The sequence below is a fragment of the Lissotriton vulgaris genome, chromosome 4_1, assembly GCF_964263255.1.
Source record: "Lissotriton vulgaris chromosome 4_1, aLisVul1.2, whole genome shotgun sequence".
In the NCBI taxonomy this organism is placed as follows: domain Eukaryota; kingdom Metazoa; phylum Chordata; class Amphibia; order Caudata; family Salamandridae; genus Lissotriton; species Lissotriton vulgaris.
In genome coordinates, this window is record NC_141691.1 from 1,581,450,402 (window position 1) to 1,581,476,107 (window position 25,706).

The following is a 25,706-nucleotide window of genomic DNA, read 5'->3' on the forward strand; positions in this document are numbered from 1 at the left end:
ACTTTTTATAAAATTCGATGTGTACCCGTCAGGGCCCGGTGCCTTACCATTTGGGAGTGAAGCGATCACCTCAGTTACCTCCTCCACCGTGATGGGCTGAGCCAAGTATTCCCTATGTGCGTCCGATAGCCAGCCAATCGCCACATCATGCAAGTAGTCATACGTTTCCTCAGCTGTCGCTGAGGGTTGAGATTGATATAGCGTGCTGAAGGAGTCCACAAAGCATTTCAATATGTCTGTTGAGTGCGTTTGTAATACACCCTCCCCAGATTTGACTCGGAGTATCGCCGATTGTCCCCGTCCCTCACATATTTTCCGCGCCAGTACACTCCCTGGCTACCCCCCTCTCCAAAGGCCCTAGCTACATGTTTGCGATACAAGTATTTAATTTCCGACGCTAAAAAATCAGCATGTTCAGTGTGTAAGTCGCGCAACTTGGGTAACAACAAAACATCCTGCGTTGTTTCATACAGCAGTTCTAAGTCCCTCATTTGTCTCTCGCAGCGGCGAATCTGGCACCTGATGTCCTTGAGTACTCCTATGGTAGTGCCAATGCAGACACCTCTAATCGTGGCCTTGAAGGCTTCCTAGAGGAGACATGGGTCTTCCGGAGTCTGTGAATTAATAGCCAAGTATTCTTTTATCGCCTTTGTCAAGGTGTCAACATATATTGGGTCTGTGAGGGCCTGGGAATTAAATCGCCATTGGAATGGGGGTGTGTGTGTAATGCGGAATGTCTATCTGCAACAGGACCGGGTTGTGGTCCGATAAAGTGCGTGGCAGTACTTGCAACTTACGAACCCACAGAGCCACGTCCTTGGAACCCAACCAGTAGTCCAGTCTGGACCAACTATTGTGAGATGCGGTGATGTGTGTGGCGCCTGGCGCGTCAGTGTGTTGTAGTCTCCAGAGATCCGCTAAGGCCAGATCCCCCATCATGTGACCCACCATCAGTCTTGACTGCTTGTGCTGCTCCAATGAATGTGAGGAGCGGTCCAGTCCGTCCCGCAATGTCACGTTCCAGTCCCCCCCACATAACATGTGTGTGTTAGCATGTTTCTGCAAGTGTCCCCAAACGTCTCGAAAAAATTCCGGTGCGTCAGTATTCGGTCCATATACATTAAGGAGTGTCACATGTTGGCCCCTTAGTGTACCTGTCACAAGCACATACCTGCCAGAGGGGTCCTGTGTCACATGCTTTGCCTCAAAGTTGATCCCTTTCTTAATCAAAATAAGCACCCCCCGGGAGTAAGATGAGTATGATGCCCTGTAGGATGCCCCCGCCCATCTCGACCCCAATGTAGCGTGAGTGTTCGGTGCGAGGTGTGATTCCTGCAGGAATGCTATATCAATGTTCCATCTGGTAAGGCTAGCAAATACCTGTCTAATTTTCTGAGGGCGCGAGAACCCCCGTATGTTCCAAGTAAGAACGTTTAGGCACAGTCTGCTCTCACTTCCAGAACCTGGCGTCCGTAAATAATGCAATACAACTCATCGCTGCACGATGAGTTGTATTGCATTATTTACGGACGCCAGGTTCTGGAAGTGAGAGCAGACTGTGCCTAAACGTTCTTACTTGGAACATACGTAAGAACGTTTAGGCACAGTCTGCTCTCACTTCCAGAACCTGGCGTCCGTAAATAATGCAAGATCCAAGATGGCGGATTGACACCGCCAGGAGTGGAAGCGCTGAAGTCGGGTCCAGGTTTGAAGCAGTAACCGCGCTTTGAGCGCTATGACCCAACACGGCATACAGCACATACAGCGATGATTTGTGAACTACAGCATTTAGCATGGAGCACGGAGGAATCTTACCTTGAGGGTTGCGGCAATACCGTGAGCAGTGGGTGATGTGGAAGTTACGGCAAGTCCGGAGCCGTTTTCAAAACCTATTTTTCACCACTGATGCCAAAAAGCTTGCTAAAAGAAACGAGTCATCGCAGCAGCAGCAAGTAACAGCAAGGTCTTGGCGGGGCTGGGTAAGCCTGTTAGCATGGATTAGGCTGGGATCGACTTCAGCCTCAGCAGCGATCCGTTGGCCAGGTCTGCGTTCCTCCACAGCACCGGCAGCAGCCCAACCAGAGAGAGCGAGCGTCAGTAGGATGGCGCCGAAACCTCCCACACGGACAACGCGCAATACCACAGCGAGCGGGAGAGCAGGAGCAGCGGCAGTTTCTTTGTCAGTGACTGCTATCAACGAGATCCTCGCAAGCAAGAAGAACATCACGGACACGGCGCAGAGCTTGTCTCAGAGCACTGGGCAGGAGATACAGAACGGAGCAAATGGAGGAACAGGTACAAGCACAGCAGCGGCAGTAGCGGCAGAAGCAGCAGCGGACGGCAATGGTGAAAAGGCACAAGGTAATGCAGCGGATAAGGGTCAGAAGGTAGGCAGTGCTGCAGATGGAGGGGAAAGAGATCAGTACAACTTAAAAGAACCCATGAAGCCTTTTCAAAATGCCGCTACTACAGTTACTGCTGATAACACAGCTCCTGCGGCACAGGGTAATATTGGGGTATGGACATCAGACATTGCGGTGATGGAAAATACTGCTGATTTAAATTCCAATGCTAGCACTGCCGCTACCGCTACCTCTACTGCCAATACTAGCAGTACTTCTGCCCTTCACAGCGACCCTGAAGCACTCCAGTCTTCAAACTGCGCTGACATTTACGTTAAAACTCCCACAGCTACTATTAATGTTACTAATGTTACTATTCCTTCCCTCGATAAAAGCAGTGCTGTGGAGGCTACTGAAACGGAAGGAACTGAAAATGATGTTAACGTTGACATAAGTGAAACAGATGAGGAATATGTGGATGTCAATGAACAGGGGAGTAACACACCCTTATGTTTGACTAAAGACAAAAGCAAAACAATATCCAAAAAACCCAAGGTGAAAAGTAAGAATAAGTTGGCTAAAATGGCGGGCAAATCAAAGTCAAACGCCTTGAAGGCTATCGCCGAAAATAGCCCTATCAGACAGTGGGTGCAGGCTAAGGGTGGAGTGAAAACCATGGCTTTACGTCTATCTGGCAACAGCCCCAATGATGTAGTTATTGTATCCACCGATAAAACAAAAGGGGATGCTCCACCCAGCCCTATTCAGTCTATTCTTACAGAGAAATCAAAGGAAGCTAGCACTGGAGCTGGCACTGAGGCTAGTACCATGGATCAGTCACAGCCACAGTCTTCTGCATCCACCCTGAAACCTACCGAAGATAATACTGCCTCAACTTCTGCTTCTGGGTTAATTGGTTGCAATAATATGAGCAATAGCGAAAGCCTAATTGGTGACATGTGTGACACGCCGAAGGCTACTACTCCTGAGGTTGCTAGGACCCTGCTAGGTGAACCTATTCTAGCAGTGTGCATGGTTGAAAACACTTCTCCCTCATCTTCCGGGGCTACTGAATGGATACCGCAGGGCGAAGTGACTGCTTCTTTTTAGACAATCTTACACCTCTTAAACAAGCAGAAACAAGAGGCTAAAATTCATTACCAACAAATGAGAGATGACAACAGTAGAACTCAAATTTCTTTACAGGAGATGGCATGTAAACTGGGAGCTGTGTCACAGGACATAGAAGAACTGCAGCAGAGAGTGGCCACTACGGAGGAGAGATCACAAAACTCTGAAGTCGAGTTGAATAGGCATGATTCACAAATAACCCAGATGCAGGCCAAACTGGAGGATTTGGAAAATAGGAATAGAAGGCAGAATCTTCGTGTCTTTGGTATTGCGGAAGGGGCAGAGGGGGCAGATCCAAGGGCATACATTACCCATTTGTTTCAGAAGGCTTTTCCTGACCTTTCTGACTGGGACTGGGATTCACAGATCCAACGGGCGCATCGTCTACCCCTATTCCAGAGAGATAAGAGTGGGAAATTCCCAAGACCTATTTTGATTTACATTGGCAATTTTCTGCTTCGACAGGCCATCTCTTTGAAAGCACGGCCTAACACCCCAGTCACTATTGAGTCAGTCACCTTTTTTGTGAGATCAGATCTAAGTAAATTATCACTAGAGAAAAGATGGAAGCTAAAACAGTTCATAGATCCGATTAAAGAACTCGGATTTCAAGCTTACCTGCAAGAGCCTGCAAAGCTTAAAGTGATAAAAAATGGTCGCTCATATCTTTTCTTTGATGCAGTTGAGGTTGAAAAAGCAATTACCTCCTGGAAAACTGGGAAATGATGGATTGATTGATTGAACTCAAGACTAATGTGAAGTAAATACTGGTGCAATTTTTCTCTTTCTTCTAGCTTCTCATTATATATACAATTGTTTTTCAGGGCATGAATTTAATGCTTATATGACATTGATATAACTAAAAGAGAGGCGTTGAGAGTATGTGTTGGGTTGTATTGCACGGATTAACTATAAATACCTGGACCCGATCAGCGTTTTTTCCACCCACCTACTGCCAAGTGAACGGCAGTCAACAGGAAGGGGGGATCCACAGGTAAACACGGGGTGGGGGGAGGTAATTACAGAGTGTGGGGTGGGTTAAGGGTAGTTATGGATGGGGGTAAAAACTGCATCAAAGGACACAAAAATGACAAAGAAAAAACTAAGATGTTTTACAAGACACTGATTGTGATTATTTTTTTTGGTTACATAGGCTACATAGGGAAGGAAATATATAATTTAGGATGCATTTAATAAAGTGCTTAACCTGGAATGTTTCAGGACTAAACAATAAAATTAAGCGCCGGCTTGTCTATGAGGAACTTAGGATGTATAGTCCACAAATAGTAGTTCTAACTGAGACACATATTGCCTATAAAGACAAAAAACTTATTAAACAATTAGGGTTTGATCCAATAGTTAGCACGGAATTTAATGCTTCTATTAGGGGAGTAGCGATTTTAAAACATAAGGGGCTGAAATGTGAAATAATTAAGACCTTAACCGATAAAGCGGGGAGATGGGCGATAGCGCAGATAAAGTTAGAAAATTTCAAACTTATAATATGTGGAGTTTATGCTTCTAATCAAGATGAACCTTTAATCTTTGACCAAATTAACATGGAATTACTGAGATGGAGGGGTAAGATAATTGTGCTAGGAGATTTTAATTGTATAATGAACTATAAATTGGATATTACAAGAAAAAACGCTTTTCAAAGGATGAGGAAAACTAGGGCTGCAATTTTGGATTTAGCAGCAATTCATCTTTTAAAAGATGTATGGAGATCTTTATATCCTGATACAGGTGGATACACTTTTTATTCTGCGGCTCATAAGGTGTGCTCACGCATTGATATGATATGGACATCAGGCTTGATTCTTGATAAATGTAAATGTTCAATGGACATATATCCAAGGGTGACATCTGATCATAATCCGATCTCTATAACATTTACACTTATAACGGAGGGAAATACTACTCGCTCCTTCTCTTTTCCACGCTACTTATTCTCTGACACCATGTTTATAAATCAGCTTAGGGAGCATATAAAGGAATTCATTGACATCAACAAACAATCAAGCTTACCATGGATAGTCTGGGATGCATGTAAAGCTAGTGTACGGGGGTTTACCCAACAATACATATGGCGACAAAATAAAGAACTTCGAACTATTAATCAGCAAAGGTTAAATGAAATAAGGGATACCGAACTCCAGATATCTGAGGCCATATGTAACAATGCTTCAAACTTAGAAGGTCTGAACCTCAAAATAATCGAGCTTAAAGCAGCAATTAAAAACCTTTTGAGGGATAAAAGTATTAATAAACTTAGAAAGTATCATATGGAACAATATGAAAATGGATATAAAAGTGGGAAATTGCTGGCTTACAAAGCTGCGGAAGATCGCTCCATTAATATGGTTAAAGAAATTAAAGGGGACAATAATCAACTAGTTTGTGATCCAAAATCAATCCTACAACAGTTTGCTTCTTTCTATCAAACTCTTTATACACCGGAAGACGTTATTTTAGATGATTGTATTAAGAATTATATTGATGTTAATAAAGTTAAGAACTTAGATTTAGACCAATCGGCTCAATTAGAGGCCGAGATCACGCCTTTAGAAGTGAGAGGTGCAATTAAATCTCTGGCAATGGGTAAAGCGGTCGGGGAAGATCTTATCCCCTTGGAAATGTACAAATATTGCACTGAAGAACTATTACCACTATTTGTTGATGTGATCAGTGCTATTGGTAATGGGCAACAAGCACCCAGATCATGGAATTTGACCCAAATTATTTTCTTTTTGAAAAAAGGTAAAGCACCACAAGGGAGGGGATCTTATAGGCCTATTTCCCTTATTAACAGTGATGCCAAAATTTTCGCTAAAATATTGGCTACTAGATTAGCTCCATATATGTCCCAACTTGTCTCTCCCCAACAACATGGATTCATCCCTAAACGTGACACCACAGCACACATTAACATGGCTATATCAGCCTTTGATGCGGCGCGGATTAAACACACCCCACTCGGTATGATTTTATTAGATGCTGAAAAAGCATTTGACCGGGTGGGGTGGGGTTTTTTGTGGGCCGCACTGCAAGCATTTGGGATTAAAGGAAAACATTTATTATGGATCCAATCTCTATATGATAATCCTATGGGTAAGGTCTCATATATGGGAAAATGCTCCTCTTTGTTTCCCATTAAAAGAGGGACAAGGCAAGGGTGTCCTTTATCACCATTACTTTTTGCTCTTGCAATAGAGCCCTTTTTAATTGCTCTACAACATCAAACTTTAATTTGCCCTTTTTTTAATGGATTAGAGAAACTAGATATCACTGTATATGCTGACGACATAGCTGTTTTTACCCCAGACGTCGCTAAGACAATGAAAGGTATATTAAAAGAAGCTGACACTTATGGCTCAGTTTCTGGCTACAAACTTAATACCACCAAAACCCAAGTTGTCATGAACTATCAAGCTACTACCCATGTCCCTGGAATTAGCAATATAGCCACCTACTTAGGTGTCAAAATTTGTGCGGATATTGATTCCATAATAGGATTGAATTATGAGCCCTTATTAAAAGAAACTGCTATGCAACTTAAGAAATGGCATAAACTTCCTATCAATATCATTGGTCGAATAAATTTAATAAAAATGAAAATCTTGCCTAAATTCCTGTATCTGTTTCGCACAATCCCTTTGCGGGTCAATAATTCCTTCTTTTCCAGGTTAGAAGGTATAATTGGCAGCTTTGTATGGGGGTACAAAAAGGCCCGGCGTGCTTTATCACTACTTAAACTTCCCTTTAGTCAAGGAGGATTGCTATTTCCAGACTTTAAATTTTACTATTGGTCAGCATTTATGACTCGGATCCGCAGCTTGGCTGTTCTGGATAAATGCACATATTTTCACAAGTTTTTACTAGGACTAGATGTCAATATGTTTGTGTATAGGATGAACGACCCCAACTATTTTAAAAGGGTAAAATTCAAGACCATAAAGGATACTGTGAGCATTTGGCGATCCATTATGGCTAAATGCAATACCTCTCTTTTTCATAGTCAAACACCTGTTTGGGGCAACCCTGGCTTTCCTATTATTTTTCATGATGCAGCTTGTCAAATGTTTTTAAACTCTGGTATTAGACTTCTGGGGGATTTATATGACAATCTTGGTTTTATGGCTTTTGATAAAATGAAACTATGCTTCAATCTACCAGAAATAGCTAGGTTTAAGTACTATCAGATCAGAGATTACCTGGTGAAAAAAATAGAACTTACTATAATCTCAGAATCTGAGATATGGGATTGCATTTATAGGGATGATGATAAATCTATCATAAGTCTGGGCTATAAGCTCTTTTCTGATCTTAAGACCAGTGATGCTACCATTTTAACAGAGGAATGGAATAGGAAACTAGCCATAAATATACCTACAGATTTGATTGTTAAAACATTTAAAAGTCTAAACACAACAGTGCTATCTTCCAGCTTAAAACTGCAGATGTTTAAAACAATATGTCAATTATATTACACGCCTGACAGGATACTTAAATGGTCAACGAATAATACTTATTCAGAGAAAACGAAATGCCCTAAATGTGATTTGAGGGGGGCTGATATTGTTCACATGTTTTTTACTTGCCCTCACCTCAAGGAATATTGGGAAGGAATAACTAAGGTTATTACTGAGAGGCTGGAGCAACCTTTTTTACTCTCAAATACAGATGTTTGTGTAGGCATCAGTGGGGGGGAAAGGTTTAAAGATCTGCTTAATGTTCTAATTACTTGTGGTAGGTTAATTGTCGCCAGAGCTTGGATTGAAAAGAACCCACCAACAGCTCTAGAATGGTGGAGGTTAGTAAAGGAAATTTATAGTATGGAAGCCGCTATTGCAGATTCAAGAGGAGCGCAGGCCAGGCGAAAAATTGACAGAATATGGGGCCTATTCATGTCTTAGTAGGTGTGTCCCAAAACATAAGTTTTTCGATCCTTAATTGTATGCTTTGCACTGTACAAGTAATGCTATTTTTATATTTATCTAAAGGTAATTTTGGAACATTGTCATCTTTTAATTTTTGCTCCTGTTTTCTTATGTGAAAAAATGAATTGTTTTTTGCTTATGTGATCCTTTGATGCAAATAAAAAACATTTAAAATAAAAAAAAAAAACTCATCGCTGCACACTCAAGTGCCATACCTGGTGTCTGTTCACACACAGCACAATGAACATACGCTGCAATGTCAATCCCTCTCCGTGGAGAATCTAAGAATGTGTACATTTGCAATGCCTTCGGTCTTTGTAAACAGTTAAACAACCCCCCTCCCCAAACCCCACCCACTCCAGCAACCCCAACCTGCCGAAGCCATACCCCCTCAGAGCACAAATCCCTCAACCATATAACCAATAACTCAGTGCTCATACTAAGAACTTGTGTTGGGTACTACCCTCATGGAGGACCGCCAGGAGCACAACCCTTCACCCGGTGGACGGGTGCAGGCGATACTAGGAAAATTGAACATATTCGCAATATATGTGTCCATTGATCCACAGTCCCCACTTCCCCAGTACAACTCCTTACATGTGTGTAAGTAGTGGCGCAGTCATAGGGGAGATGTAGCTACACCCCACAGTTAACAGATGCATATGTTAGGAACTAGGCCCAGGCCGGCCAGTTTTCAGCCCGCCCTGCACACAGCAACTACCTGGTCCCATGTAGTTAGGGAAACAGAGGCGGGCAGGTACGATCTCACCTCTGTAAGTCTGCACCCCGCAACGTGGTATGCATCGTAGTGTTAAATTGTCCCCCGCCTCCTTCGCTTCCCCACTCCAGACCAGAAGGTCTACGAGCGTATGCACGTGGAAGGACCTGACCCATCGCTCACAACAGCAGCAATATTTACAGTCTGACGTGGCTATGTGACCAATTACACAGTGGGGAGAGCGTGGTAGCAAGGGCCAGTCATGGGTATCGGTCACAGTTCAGGACAGGAGTGCATTTCAGCCCTTGCCATCCCAACGGTTCCCCACCCTTCCAATGCCCAGTGTTGAATTAAAGCGCCAACACCCCACCTCTAGGAGTCTCGTATCAGTCGGCGCAGCCCAGTACGGCTGAGGACGGCCATGTAGCAGTCTATTGTAGCCCTCTTTACAGCAAAACTCACCGCTGTTCAACGATGGATATCACCAGTTGCATCAGTCCGAGTCTCTGTGCCGATCATTCTGGGACTCCGACCTCGCCTCCCGCTGTATCTTCTTAACAAAGTCAAGGGCCGCTTTGGGTGTCGCCAGCACGATCGTCTTCTCCTTCCACACCACTCGAAGTCGGGCAGGATATAACATAGAGTAGCCAATGTTCAACTCACGCAGTTTAGCCTTCACTGCGGTGTATTCTTTACGTGCTTGCTGAACAGCGACCGTGTGATCTGGGTAAAACTCCAGAGAGTTGCCCTGATGGGTGATTTTGCCCTGCTCCCTTGCGAGCCTGAGGATCGTGTCCCTGTCCCGATAATTGAGAATCCGCGCCACAATCGGCCTAGGCGTAGCACCGGGCGGTGGCTTGGGGCTTAATGACCTATGGGCTCTCTCCACAATGAAGACCTGCGACAGGGCCTCCGCACCAAAGATATCCTCCTTACATAGACCCTCGACGTAATGTTCCATTCGTCCAGTGTTGGTCGATTCTGGCAGGCCCGTGATTCGCACGTTATTGCGCCTCGAGCGCGCTTCCAAATCCTCCTCCTTCGCTTTTATCACCTCCAGGATTCGTTCCATTCCCGCGCATTTGGTGGTGGAGGTTCGCGCTTCATCTTCAACGGCCGAGATCCTCGTTTCCGCCTCATCCAAACGTTCGCCATGTTTTTCTTTTCGAGCAGCCATACCATCCATCCTACACGTCAGATTGTCCAGCTTACCATTTATATCCTGCAGATTCGATTGGATTGCCATCAGAATCTTCTCTATGTTGTTAGTTGGCAGTGATTCTGAAGATCCGCCGGTCTCCGTCATATCTTCTGCAGGCTTCGTCGCCTTCCTGTTGTCAAAAGAAAGTTTTGGTTGCTGCTTATCTGGCTTCCTCATTGTGGTGGCCGGTGAACGCACTTTCCGCAATGTGGGCCCAGATGCCCTCGTTACTCTGACCGTCGTCGCCGTGATTCCCCGGCAGTGGTAGCCAGCAGCTGCACGTGGAGTCAACTCTGCGTCTGATCAGGCTGCCGCCAGGAGTCTCTCGCCAGGGTGTGTGGGCTATGGGTGGGACGCGGTCAGATTATGCCAGCAACAGCGCGCCTGTGTCTCCGGAGGGGCCCCACCGCTGTTGGCCAGACAAAGGGAATGCTACCTCTTATGCGTGAACTCCTGTTGCTGAAGCTTCCCCGCAGTTCAGGAATCCTCTCCCCGGCTTGCCAGGTTGGGTGGTGACGGGACGCCAGTGATGAGCCGTCACCGAGCTCACATGCCACGCAATTGTATGTCCAGCAGCCCCTCACGCCGATCTGCCGGTCAGCGTGCCCAGCCCAGCCGAATCCGAGTTCACCGGCGCGAGATTGAAGTGCCCGCCACCTCAGCAAGAGGCGCCGCCATGTTGTCAGGCGCGCGGTCGGGGTGGTGACAGACTCAGCCGGTATTACTCGGGGGTGGGAGTAGCGCAAAACAGTCACTCTGGGCCAGGTGGCAGGTGCTTACCCCCGGGCTGTGTACGCTGGGCTAGCCGAGCAGTCCCACGTTGAATCTGCTGTGCTCGCTCAAGGTCCGCAAGTTGCCGCCGGCCATTTCGTCAGACAGCCCGATTCTCACCGCAATTATCACAGCAACGATCCGAAAGGCGGGGGTAGAGACCGCGTCTGTCCAGGTCCGATTATGCCCCCCACCTTCCCCCACATGTGGATGGTCGCGAAACGTGGGTTGGTGGGGTTTAAGCGGTAACGGATGACATTGTAGGTGATCGCCCGGCGGAACTGCAGTTCAGGCAGCCATTCCGCTGTGCGGCCCCTGGCGCCTCTCCAAGGCCTTCCGATTTTATCAAAGGAGCCAATTTTAACCGCATAGCCCATCATCACCCTAGAAGAAACCTCCACCATCATAAAGTCTATCAGGGCCCCAGCGGAACCCTTCCCCCACCACGCCTAGTCCAGAGGACTGCAACCTATCAGTGCCATGGTCACAACCATTATGAACATCTCCATCTCTTTCACGACATTCCCAGATCCTCCGAAAAATGCAACTATCCCCTCCCGTTGCTGAAGAAACACTCTGCGGACCCTTTAACGCTCGCCTACTACAGACCGATCTCCCTACTTTCATTTACAGTCAAGGTCTTAGAAAAAATCAACAGGTGTCCCACTGAATACCTCAACAACCACCAACTCCTCAACACCACTCAGTCTGACGTCAGAGTTAACGACAGCATGGAAACTGCCCTCATTGCCGCGATGGATGACATTGGCATGACTCAGGATGGAGGAGACACTGTGACTCACATATTCCTGGGCCTCTCTGCAGCATTTGACTCGGTGTCCCATCTCATCCTCATCCAATGCCTACACAACATTGCAGTCCAACTGTCACACACAACTTCCTCACAAGAAAGCTGGACTACAAGAACAATCTCTATGTTGGGATCAACAGAACATTGCAGATCATTCAGAATTTGTTGGCTAGAATCCCTCTCAACATCCCACTCCCACTCCGTACTCACATCACACCACACCTGAAGGAGCTCCACTGGCTTCCCATACACAAACAAGCACAATTGAAACTCCTCCCTAAAACATTCAGTGAATTGCATAACACTGGTCCAGCATACATTAACAATTGCATCTGCTTTCACAAACATTTCAGACACCTACACTCAACTGGTCTCCTGCTTGCACACATCCCACGTATGTGGGAAACAAGATCTGGTAGTCAAGCCTTCACCAACTTCACTCCTAAAGCGTGGAATGGCCTGTTGCAACACATAAGATCCTCTCTTCACTTCTTGAATTCCACATGAAGCTGAGGACTTGTCTTTTCCGATGCCCTACTAGGCCCTAGGTGTGGCTAGACTAACACCTGCTTAGCGCCAGGATACATTACTGGGATCAAGAGCAGTAGGTTTTGGAACTGGAGGTGAAAGTCTGGTCCCTGGAACAGACATTTATGACTATGCAAAATGATGCAGTGCTCCGCAAATAGGAAGTGGCCAGGCTTAAACTTAAACAAATGTGCCTAGATGCAGTCAGATTGAAATGCGCAGCCTCATACCATAGCATATGCAAGTCAGGTGACAAGGTGGACAAATTATTAAACTGTCTGGCCAACCGTAGATTGCCCATTAGGAATGTCCCAGCCATTTGAGACTCAAAGGGACATTGCTTTGGTGTTTCCCCTGCAAATTTACCCACCTTGGCTGAATTCTGTAGACATTTGTTTGCAGTCTGGCCCCTAGCAGAGTTTGACATTGAAATTCCGATAATCTGAGATCTGAGTGTCAGAATCCTCCAGCAATTGGGACTGTCTAGATATTTTCCTTTACCACTGGAGGTGGTACAGAAAACAATAAGCAATTTGCCTCAGAAACAATAGAGTTTTTTTTATGGTTTTCCTTCTGAATTTGATAAGAAATACACCTCTCTCCACAAACTACACTTATTAGCCTTCTTTGAGGAAGCCTTTTCAACTGACTGTAAGGATGCTGGTCAGAGTTCAGTATCAGTGAAAATGTATGTTAAGACATAGCACACATATTGGTACATGGCGTGTTTGCTTGGGTCCACAAGCTTCATGGCCCTTGTGTGCTGGTCCTGGTGGAATTTGAAAAGGTCTTTGATTCAGTGAGCTAAATGTTTCTCAGCCAGGTCTGGGGAAAGATAATTTTTCTTCACTTTCCTCTGCTACATTGAAGCTCTGTATGCTTCTCCCTGGGCCAAAATGAGGATGAGCTGTACCCTATTAGCCTTTTCCCAATTGAATGGGGCACTCAACCTTGTCCCAGCTGTTGTTTGCTCTTGCAGCTAAGCCATTTGAGGAGTGGACATGCTCAGGCTTTGGGCATCAAGGGTCAGGGCTCAGTGTAGGATGACATACTGCTTTTCTCTTGAAGAACTGATTGGAGTGGACATAAACAGATGCAAAGCTTGAATGTGTATGACAATACCTTAGGGCACAAGGTCAATTGGAGGAAATAAGCATATGTCCCAGTTCAGGGTGGAAGCCAAGTGTCTCTTTGGCAAATGAGAATTCACACTGCAACTAACTACTTTAAATACTTGGGCCTATTAGTGTTGATGGACTCTCAGAGGTGCTGGGACCTTAGCATGGCCCTCTCATGGGATGGATTCAGACAACTATACCGAGATGCAATAAACTCCCACTCTCCATCATGAGCAAGACAGCCCTGTTTAAGATAATCTCACTCCCTAGACTGCTATGTATATTATAAAAGTATCCATTTGAAATCCAGTGGGGATTCTGTGTATGGCTGCATGTTCTTATTTGGACCTTTTTGTGGACAGGGAAGCAGCAGTGAGAATCCCTTACTAAATGCATACAATCCATACATAATGGTAAACTGGGAGGGCCAAATGCTCAAATCTAATAAAGGGCTTAACAGCTTCCACCTAGGGACAAAGACAACCCTGTCTACAGAGATTAATCTATTCGAGGGATCTGAGGTTCTGGGCCTCCTGCACGGCTCAGTGATCTCTTGTTCACTTTTGCTGGTCACCAGGGTCTCCCTGGAATGCTGGTGAATGTCCTTGAAATAGATAAGATGGGAAGGTGGAGCTACACAGGAGACCTCACTATGGAAGGGAATATAGCACCTACAAACAAGACGTACGGATTTCAGACAATGATCTGATTGGGATCTCAAAAGTCAGAAAATGTGGGAAAGGAATCAAATGAAATAAGTTGTAGAATGAAAAGTAGAATGTGCCCTTCAAAATTCTCTCTATTGTCATTACTTACAATTATGACACCTGTAAGAAAGTGGATTATTAGTTGCGAAGGATGTAGCTCTTCACCAGTAATAAGTCAGCACCTTTCCGTCTGCTGCGAACCAAGTACTCTATTGTAGCTTTTGACTCTCTCAGGGTGACTTTGACTCTCGCAGGGTAGTGAGCCAGAGTAGTTAGGAGACGTGGTGTGGGCTAGTGCCCCAGTTTAGTAGTAAACAATAAATTATAACCAATAAATCATTGTCCAGCTCGTGATTTTACTTATAAAAAGAAAAGGTTATTTTATATTCACAGGCTACTGAATACCATACGTTAATTTACAATTTTATACATGATGGCGGGGCCAATATTTATGCTAACCCCCTCCTAACAGTCCATACCTTTATTGAGCAATCTACTCTATATTCACATACCCCACATATATTAGAAACAATACAAGGGGGTGTAGTTATCAATTGCAGTCTTATTGGCTTTGTCAGAGGGTCACCACATTAATAAAAGCAGGAATGTTTTATTATAAACCAATGCAACACCATTACAATAAAGAAGGATTGTACCTTCTTCCAATGCCATTCATTAATAAACGAATGATTCACTGCAGAAGAAAACTGCATTTTGTTTGTGGTGTTGTGTTCCAGCCACCAGAAATTCCTTCATCCTGGCCTCTACATTTTGCAGTTCTCGGACAGGACCTGTCTTCTATATAGGCACCTGGCACTTCTGAGCCAGGGCCATCCTCAGCAGCACCCTAGGTCCCCACAGCAGTGTGCCTTTCCTGCCAGTACACTCCAGGTCTCACAGCCTCCTTCCGTGCTAGCAGAGCACCTGAGTGAGTGGAAGTCAGGGGTCTCTTCTTCTGGAGGTCGCACTCCTGAAGGACCAGTCCACAACCGCAGGGGAGCCTTTCAGGTTTCCCCTGAGCACATCCATTCATTTATTGTCCCTCAGAGGGTATAGGGAGGCAAGTGGACTGGCCCTGGAGAAACCAGTCCTAGTCTCTGGGTGCCAATTAACATCAGAAGTTCTTTCATCCATCTTTCCAGTGGGACCAGGTGTCTTTCCTCCTCTAGCTAGACATTCCTCCTGCATTCCTTCCCTCAGTTTCAGACTAATCTCTAAAGTCTCTGCCTTCTGCAGGGGTTTTTAAATGAGGGTGGAAAGTTATAGAAGCTAGGAAACTCTATCCAGTCCGAGGGTGACTCATCATCATTCAACCCCTGCCACAACTCTCCTGCACAATATTATGGGAATTTCCAAGATAGAGCTGTCAAGTGGTATGTTGAAAGACCTTCTCTGAGAGCCTAAGTCGCCCTGCCACTTACTGCCAAAGCTGCCTGGCTACCCCCCTTCAAACCTTCAATGGACAGCCCATCCTTTGAATGGTTCCAGAGCTCTGGCTACTCTCTTTTGTGTGGGGTTACTCCTTCCCAGGCCAGGTGCAGTGTGAAATAATTTGCACGTGTAGATTTTGTCTCGACCCTTTCCTCTCCTAAGAGCAGGCATAATTGGTCACAAATGACCTGATTGTAGCGTGACCTTTGATCCTTGAGCTGGGCATATGCTAAGGGTGCTACTCAGTGTGCAAGACTGATGCTAATGATGGGTGGCTACTGGTCTCCTGGTCTAATCCTTTTGCTGTACTGACCTAACTCAAATGACCAAAAACCTGGGGTCTGTTGACCTATGTTGTCTTCTGGCACATTAAGGTCTTGGTAACTTGGTAATGCTCACCCACTCCTTTTCTCTACCAGCTTCAGGCCAGTTCAGCGTACAGAGGTGGTCTTGACTGATACACTGCATGACATGAGACATGTTCTGATTCAAGCAATGCCATGACTCCCTTCTTTTTAGATCTTTCAGCTGCTTTTGACACTGTTGGCACAGGGTCAAGACTGATTTGCATATGGCCATGTCTGAACTGGGGTGGTATGGAGTGAAAATAAACAATGGATTTAGGCCCAGATCTCTGTACTGGGGTGAATGTATTACATTGTTCTGCATTCTATCCATTAACAGTTGTTTTTGCATTTGTCACCCCGAGTGGGAAGGGTATGCTCAGCCGTCGGTCCCGTGCTCTCCACACCACTGGAGTCAAGCTATCTTGGCTGATGGCGGCTGATTGCCAGAAACCGGTCCTAGGATGCTTGATTCTGGTCCAGGGAAGACATGGCTTGGCAGTTCGGGCTGCACTGTTCCCATGAGGCACAGGGTCAAGGCTGATTTGCATATGGTCATGTCTAAACTGGGGTGGTGTGGAGTGCAAAAAAACGATGGATTTAGGTCCAGATATCTGTACTGGGGTGAATGTATGACATTGGTCTGCATTCTGTCCATCAACTGTTGTTTTTGCATTTGTCACCCTGAGTGGGAAGGGTATGCTCAGACGTGAGTCCCGTGCTCTGCACACCACTGGAGTCAAGCTATCCCTGCTGATGACAGCTGATAGCCAGAATCCTGTCCTAGGATGCTTGATTCTGGTCCAGATAAGACATGGCTTGGCAGTTCGGGCTGGACTGTTACTATGAGGCACAGGGTCAAGGCTGATTTGCATATGGCCATGTCTGAACTGGGGTGGTGTGGAGAGCAAAAAAATGATGGATTTATGCCCAGATCTCTGTACTGGGGCGAATGTATGACATTGGTCTGCATTTTGTCGATCAACTGTTGTTTTTGCATTTGTCACCCCGAGTGGGAAGGGTATGCTCAGACGTGAGTCCCGTGCTCTCCACACCACTGGAGTCAAGCTATCCTGGCTGATGACGGCTGATTGCCAGAAACCGGTCCTGGGATGCTTGATTCCGGGCCAGGGAAGACATGGCTTGGTAGTTCGGGCTGGACTGTTCCAATGAGGCACAGGGTCAAGGCTGATTTGCATATGGCCATGTCTGAACTGGGGTGGTGCGGAGTGCAAAAAAACGATGGATTTAGGCCCAGATCTCTGTACTGGGGTGAATGTATGACATTGTTTTGCATTCTGTCCATCAACTGTTGTTTTTGCAACTGTTGACCATCCAGCACTCATAAATAGTCTCTTCCACCTTTGTATTGTTCGTAAAGCCCTGTAAAAGAATACGCTTTCTAGATCTGGGAGAGTCCAAGCAGCATTCCTTCCTTCCTTTCAGACTTGATACATCTCTCTTTTAATGTGCCACAAGGTTGAGTCCCACACTCGGTACGCATGTGCAGTCTCAGTAGCAGTCTCGTCAGAACATTCAGTTTTTCTTTACATACCGGTTAACCCTATGTCGATAATGCACAACTCCACATATCATTTGGTGGACTCACTGTCGACAATGCTGCTATTTTCAGTCTTGCATTATTATTATAGTGGTCAAGAGGTCTCTGCCCCCCCTCTTAGACTCTAGCCTGATAAAACAGAGTTTCTAGTGTTGGTGGTTCTCCTCCATTCTTGACTTCTGCCTTGTGACAGTGCTATTTAGGCTGCTTACCTGTCCCTATAGAATCTCCTCAGTATTTGGACATTTTGTGTGATGCACCTGAGAACTGGACTGGTACGTAAACTGATACAGTCAGTATCAGAAATCCAGAAAAACATATGTCCAGAGATGCCAGCCCTGGCTGTGCATCAGATGGCAACCAATAAGTAGACTAATGTCTGTTTCCACATACTACATCTGCCACAAAGCATCTGAGAGAACTGACGCTGTTGATACCAAGTTGTGTGCCCTCCTCCATCTTGCTGAGCTCCGCCATGGAGTAATCAAACTGGTGAGCTTGTGTGCATTCATCTGCACTCTGGAATGGGAATGAGCCCGCGCCACTGAGCAGCTTTTAAGCATCCAAAACCCAACTTGTTACTCTATGCTGATGACAGACAGAAACCCAGAATCATGTGTCTAGAGATACAGTCAGTGACTGTGCCAAAGGGATTTAGAGGGCAGCCAACCACAGGGAGGTCTGCACCCTGGGTATTTTGGGGAAGTGGACCAGTCAGACGACTACTCGGGGTTTGGGCGTTTTGGGGGCTATTTATGTATTTATGCTGCAATTTTACTGTACCAGCCAACATTTTATGTTGGTGACACAGTAGCTAGTGCCTGGTAGATAAAATATTTGTAAAATTTGTGTTGAAGGTAGTTGTAGTATCCTTACCTGCAGCGTTTTGATGGCTTCCATCGGCTTGGAAAATGAGCGCAAGTTGGCCCTGGATCAGAGGCTGCTGATGGTGCACAGCATGGATGATGGTACACCGCATGGTTATAAGGCAGCTGACTGGTTGTGGTGGCGGCATGGGTCGTTTTACCATGACATCAGCCCTCTGTAACATCAGGGATTCAGGTAGGGGGGCGGATCCGATCTTGCACTCGGCGAGTGGCCCCTTGAGGTCACAGGTGGCCTGAGGGTCTAGTTTTGTTGCAGGATGCTTTGGGCTCCTCGTAATGGAACAGGGCTGGCAGGCAACAGCACACCATCATCTGGGCAGCAGGGGAGCAGCCGGGGCTGCACTGTGCGAGCGCAAGGCCTCTTGGTGGTTGGTAGAGGCCTCGCAGTGTTTCAGGTGGGCGTGGCCGTGGCAAAAACACGTGCAGCCCAGGGAAAGGATAGGGAAATGGGAGGGAGTGCTATGGGGAACACCAGGGCTTTGACTAGGCCAGGTCCTGCGGGCGGTTAAAAAAGCGGATGCGGAGACCGGTCCCTATCGGGCTCTCCATTTTTCCTGCACCCTCGGATAGCCCTGGCATAACGTAAGTGTAAGTTGGCTTGTTCTATATATCTAGATGCAGCACAGAAGCAGCAAAATACCAGTCAGGTGGCATCCTATGCTAAGCACCGATTTTCAGTTTGCATATTGTCAGCTGTGCGCTTAATTACATCAGCCACAACCCTTTGCGAGAATAACCAGTTTTTCATCCCATTAAAGCTCTGGGAAGCACTACTAGCAGGAGCCTATACATACTTGTAGGGCGCATTGATGTGGACCTTGTGGTATGAGCTGATAATGGCACGCCTTCACGGGGTCAGAGATAGCTGGCTTGAAGAAGGGTCATCTTGGATTAGGGCCTGGGAGAAGGCAGGGAGCAGGAAGACTGTGTTGAAGGAGTTTTTACATTGTGAGGATGTAGAAGCCTACAGCAGGGAAGGATTGGTAGGGGCCTGACAGAGGACAATGGGAGGGGACTACAAGGGTTTGGTGCAGCAGGCTCAGGCACAAGGTGGGATTGGCATGGCTATCGTGCTTAGGACAGTGTAGTTGGAGGCATTCGGTTTAGAGGGAACCAGCACACCAGGCCTGCAATTGCTTTCCACAGGTTGACAGGGTAAGTGGAGCGGCAGACTCAGGAGAGCTTCAGTGGACAGCAAGATCATCACCCCAAGTAGGTCTGGCATGGCCTTGGGATGCAACATGCTGGAAGGCTTAATACAACCCCCAGCAGACCAGCTAATGGGATGGGCCATCCTGCATCATTGCGACTTTAGAGAGCGGGGTAGGGCCCCCTGCATAAGTTGGTTTCAACAAATTTTGGTGGGAAAACATGACGTATGCATGCCAGTGCCTGAAGATGACGTAGGGGAATTAAGAATGAGGATGATGTACAACTGGCTGGAGGTGCTGAGTTGTTGCTAACAAGGATCTGGGTGGAGGGGGTACTATTAATCCACATACGAGTAACATTTTGCAGGTTCTCTGCACTCTCAAGGAGGAAGGGGTGGAACCTTGCGGCACGAAGACATGGCGAAGTGGCGGGTCCCAGGTCGGGCACTGGCTATGGTGACAGCTAAACTGACACTGGACAGACCCTGCAAAAGGGTATCTGTTAGAGGAGGTATTGGAGCCTCCCAGGAGCGGGCCCACCTAAACTGTACTAGCGGAGAGCCCTGCCTATGCTGGTGGAGGCGAAGGAGCCTCATGTGAGCGGGAGGCCTGCCACAGTGGAACGAGCAGGGAGGCCCGCTTAAGCTGGTGTCTGTATGAGCGGGGAGGCCTTAAGCTGGTGTCTGTATCAGCGGGGAGGCCCACCTGAGTGATACGAGCGGGGAGGCCCACCTAAGGTGGCGCTGGTATGAGTGGGGAGGCCCATCTCAGGAAAGGTTGTCATGGGAGGACACGAGTCTTGGTTCGGAAGGGCTCAGCATACAGACAGTGCTTCACTGCAGGGGCATGGAAATCAACATTAGGAGGTACTTGGGGCCATAGGGTGAGTGAAGCCAGTTTCAGGAACACTGGGTTCCCCATTCATGTTGCAGACAGGAGCTCAAGTCAGAGACTGGGGTTGGGGGCACAAGGGACCAGGCAGCATAGGCGGTGAAGACAGTCATACGGGGAATATGGGGCATCTAAGGCCATTGGTGCTCATGACACGTTGCTACTAAGGGGAAGACAAGAGGAAGGAAGTCAGAGGAGACACTGAAACTATTACCTAGGGAACTAAGGTCCAAGAATGATTCAAAAGAGGAAGAATTTGAGCTGTGCAAATGCCTGGAGGTGCCAGCGTTTATAGAGGCGTGGATGGATAAAATTGTATCTATGCGAGAGTGTTCTGAAAAGTCCTCGCACTGTCTCACTAATTTTACAGATGGACATCATCTGAAATCCCAAATAAATTATTGAGATTACAGTTGGGGGATGGTACGATGACTAACGCAGAGCATGTACTGCCTTCTATCAAGTGGCACATTTTGGCAACATGAACTGTGGCTATGGTACCATAATATGGATCCAGCTAAGTTGGTAAAACTATTTTCCAGCTCTAGGTACACCTTTCATATACCAGTAATTCCAGGGGTGCCCAAACGCGGGAGGGGTAGGGATGTTCGGCAAAGGAGGGAGTGGTCAATTTGGAGCTTATTGGGGTTGCAATGATTGGCACTAAACAACAGAGATTAGAAAGTTTGACATGAACGTTACAAAGACACAGACAGACAGGCATGGGCAAATGACTGGGGCCCGGGGTCGGTCCAGTGGTCCAGCAAGACATGGGCAGCTGTGTTTTTCCACTGGCAGGGAGGGCAGACAGGATCTGGAGGTACAGGCTCTCATGCCAGTCAAATTGGACAGACTGGAAAGGGGGGCATTCCCACTATGAATGGAAGGAAGACACGAGGCTATGGTCACAAGGCTTCCCGTGGGGTTTCAGTCTGGGAGGATGGCCTGAAGGGCTAAACTGGGCGGCTACATTACAATCAGCAAGCGCGCATAGGCAGGAAGCGAGAGGCAACTTGGGCAAAGAGACTCGATAAGGGAGGATGATAGGGCTCCTTTGGGCCGAGTTAGCTGTGCCCCCATCAACCCTTTTTCAGAGGGGTACCAAAGAGGAAGAGGGGCAGTTAGGTTGCTTCAATAATTTTTGTCGGACAGATAGTCAGTCAATAAATTAATACTTAGGAACAAGTTTTGGTGACTTGCTCATCAGTGTATGTTGCATTAATTTTACAGGAAAGAGTGGGACAGGGGGCACTTATGGCGAAGAGTTGCATTAACTCTGCCTTCTGTTTGTTTCCAGTACACCCTGCCGACCTTCACCTGTGTTAGAATCCAATGCCAGGTCAGATACTAGGGCGGCAAACCGCGTCTAAGGGGTGGCTCCTGTTTGGGTGCTCTCTTGGAGTAATTCAGTATTCTCTTGCAATGGAGTCCAACATTGTGCACAGGTCACAGACACGTAACGCATTACTTGGATGACTTTCTGGTTGAAGGGAAACCCCCGGACTGCCAGCACGTGCTGGTAAGTTCGAGGAGCTCATGGGTGATCAGGTTTGCCATTGGCAGCAAAAGGACATGGTGGGACCCAACACACTCCTGTTTCTTATGGTATAGACCTTGATTTAAGGACTATGGAATCCTGTTTGCTGGGTTACTGGGGAGTTACAAGCAGAGGCTTCTGGAGGCAATGATGGGGTAGATGAAAATAACAGCCAGAGAGGTACAGATCCTGTTGGGACATTAGGAACCTTGCATGCAGGGTAATGCGAGCAGGGTGGGTGGGGGTAAGAGGTTGGGGTGTCGCTCTCGGGTAGCCATTACCACACCATCTTATCAGGCTGGCTGCAGAGGTAGTGAGTCTTTTCCGCGACTCTTTAATGGGATTCCTCTAGCAATATTGACAGACAGTCACTTGGTCCCTTAGATCTTTGCAGGAGTGGTGGTGGGTTTTATTTTGGGCCTTCTTGGCAGTGGCATTGGTGGGCCGAGGTGTGGCCACCAGAGGGCATGTGGAGTGGCAGCAGCATGGCCTTCTAGAAATGCTCTGTTGGGAGTGGCAGAGGGTTATGGGGAGGGAGCAGACAGGAAAGTTCACTTTAGAGTTGATGCCAGGTCGGTAGTATGGGTGGGTAATAGCTAGTCATCAAGGCAGCTTTGAAGTGTCAGTGGGTTTTGTTCTAAAATTCGACAACTTGATATCATGTTGAGAGCCAGGCAGGTTCCATGTTCGGACACCGTCATTGCCGATGCTCTGTTTAGTGCACAGTGGGAGAGGTTCCATGGGCTGGCCACAGAGATGGACAAGGTCAGGACCGGGATGACTCAGGATCTTTAGTCATTAACGGGGAAGGATGCTTCAGTTGATAGCCGTTTCTCCAGCAGTGTAGACGAGGATGACTTATGCCCAGGCATGGTCTGAATTGTAGCGGATGGGGCCATGGGGAGTAGTTCATAGGAATGGGGTTGGACAGGGGATATAATGCAATTTATATTTCTCTCATGGACAAAGGACAGTCAAGGTTGACCGTTTATGGCCACCAGGCAGATATTGCCTTTTCAGGCAAGCTTTAATGGGATTATGCACCCTCTGCAGGTGAGATTGAGAGGGGAATATTTAGAGAGTGGGTTCAGGGAAGTTGGCTGGTGATACTAAGAAGAGCCTTTTGTCATTCGGCATTTTAAGTGCAGACTCTAGGTTCTCTCACCAGGTTGTGAAGTGGGACAGGTGAGTCGGTTTTTGTTCTCAACCTTTATGGCTGGAATGTTTTTCAGGAGCATTGCGGGTCCATGAACTTTTGGAGGTAGGCCGGTGGGTCTGGAGCTACAAATCTAAGGCAGATCATAAGAGTGTAGGCAGAAAATTGTGGCTTGGGTTATGTCCCATGGTTAGGTTTGCTTGGTTCGCTGGGGGCAGCCAGGCAGACTTGTTTAGTGCCGGGGCAGCTCCATGTTAGGGGGTGGGTGAAGCATTTGTTTCTGTTTAACAGGTTTTGCTCCCAGGCCTCAGGCTGCAAGTTTGAAGATATGGATTGTGGGCCACTCGTTAGTCAAGTGGGGCAGGAAGACACTGGAGATCCAGCAGTCGCGAGGCAATTTTGGGTTGTCATTGTCATATGTTCTGCATCAGCTTGTACGAAAAAGGGGAATGAGAGAGAAGGGGCTTTCTCACCCATTGGAATTAGATTACCAATAGGGGGTATGTGTCCTAATAAACTGCTTATACATTTAGGTGGGAACGAGACCGTGCTTGGCAAGGTTGGCCATTGTTAACTCCATGTAGGAGGACCTGTTGGAGATTCAGGAGGTATGGGCTGGTTGACATGTTTGGTGGATGGAGTTTGTTCCACAAAGGGTTGGGTGTTGGACTATCAAACCAACAGCCATAGTCAGGGCTGGGAGGTTCTAGGAAATGCACCCCCCCCCCCTTTTTGAAAGGACATCATCCTGGGCAGAGTTGAGCATTCGCATCTTCATTAGGGAGATGTGGTATTTTCGAGGTGAGAAGGTACGGTCCTCCTTCATAGGCATTGAACTCTACGTGTTGCAGCTATAGCTGGTGTTGGTGAAAGTACTCTACAACCGTTAGTTCGAAACTCTTTCCCTAGGCGGTGGGGGGGGGGGGGCAGAAAAAGGGCACATCAGTGGGCTCCCTTTTTCTGGGTGGTGGTTGGCAGAGAAGTTGCCATGGTTTACAGAAGTTTATTGTTGTCAGCTGCAATTCAGGCTGAAAGGGAGCAGGTAGGCAAATTCAAGCCTGAACAATCCAGGAAGTTTAAGGTCCTGTAAGAAGTTTAATTGGTTAAGAGGTTAATAGATGTACTAAAGAGGGAAGTGAGCTTAAAGGTCTCAGTTGCAGTTGACCAGCTCTGGAGCATGTACAATATTGCTGAATTAGGTTGTGGTGGGGGTGATTTTAGTGTTTGGGGCAGCTTAACGTAGGTGATTTCCTTTGTAAAGTGAGGTTGTAGTTTTGTAAGGCAAAGGACAATTTTGTTTTGTGATGTGCACTTGTTTCAATAAAGCTGCCTTTTTCACACAAACCTGGTGTCAGTGGTCTGTGCTGCTCCACTCTTCCCCAAGGGGGATTTGGGGAGCAGCCAACCACAGGGAGGTCTGCCCCGGATTTTTTGGGAAAGTGGAGCAGTTGGACAAATGCTCAGGATTTGGGCATTTTTGGGCGACTTATGTAGCCCAAGGGTATATATGCTGCCATTTTACGGTACCTACCACCATTTTATCTTGGTGACATAGTGGCTCGTACTTGGTAGATAACAATGTTGTCCCACCCTATGCTTAGGCTTTTTTGGGTGAGGAGTGTCCCTTTTCTTGTGCATCATTCTCATTGGGCAAGTTTTTCTTGCATACAGGTTGTGCAAAGTGGGTTATGTTAAGGTTGACACCTGAAGAAGGTGCATAAGGTGTTTGGCAGAGAAGTTGCCATGGTTTACAGAAGTCTATTGTTGTCAGTGGCAGTTCAGACTGCAAGGGAACGGGTTTGGTGAGTTTGAACCTTGACGAGCCACAAAGTTTAAGGTTAATAGATGTAGTAAAGAGGGAAGGGAGTTTAAATGTATCAGTTCTGTCCATCAAGGCTCTTGACTGGTTCCCAAAGAATTGTCTCATAATTAAGGCAACTTTTTAGATTATCACTTTCATTCATTTATGCATTCGGAATAGTCTTGATTTTGTAGACATTAATGGAAGCAGACTTGTGATCCAGACGGTGACAGTCACTCTTGGATTTCCGGAATGTTCTATATTTGGTCCTTTCCAAGTATCTTGTGAATCGACTTCAGGTTGTTCAGACTGCAATTGTTCATCTGTCAGGTCTTTACAAAACTGAAAGTACATTTGCCAAACTCCAGTTGCTTCCAGTGACCAAATGAATCCTGTTTAAAGTCCTCTTTATGGTCCAACAGGCTGTTGATGCTTTGGGGCCCACGTATCTTTGAAGGGCAGTTATTGCATATGCTCTTGCCGCCCACTAAGGCCCTCCCTTCCTGCTGGGCTATGTGCTAAGTGCACCCACCTTGGAAGACATACCTTCTACTGTCTGATAGATGTGATTGGAATTACCTTCGGTTGACTCTCTTGGTCATCGCCAACCATCTGATGTTCTGCAAAGAACTCAAAAACACACCTTTTTGAGTACTCTAGGGGCTTGGCCAAGCACTGGC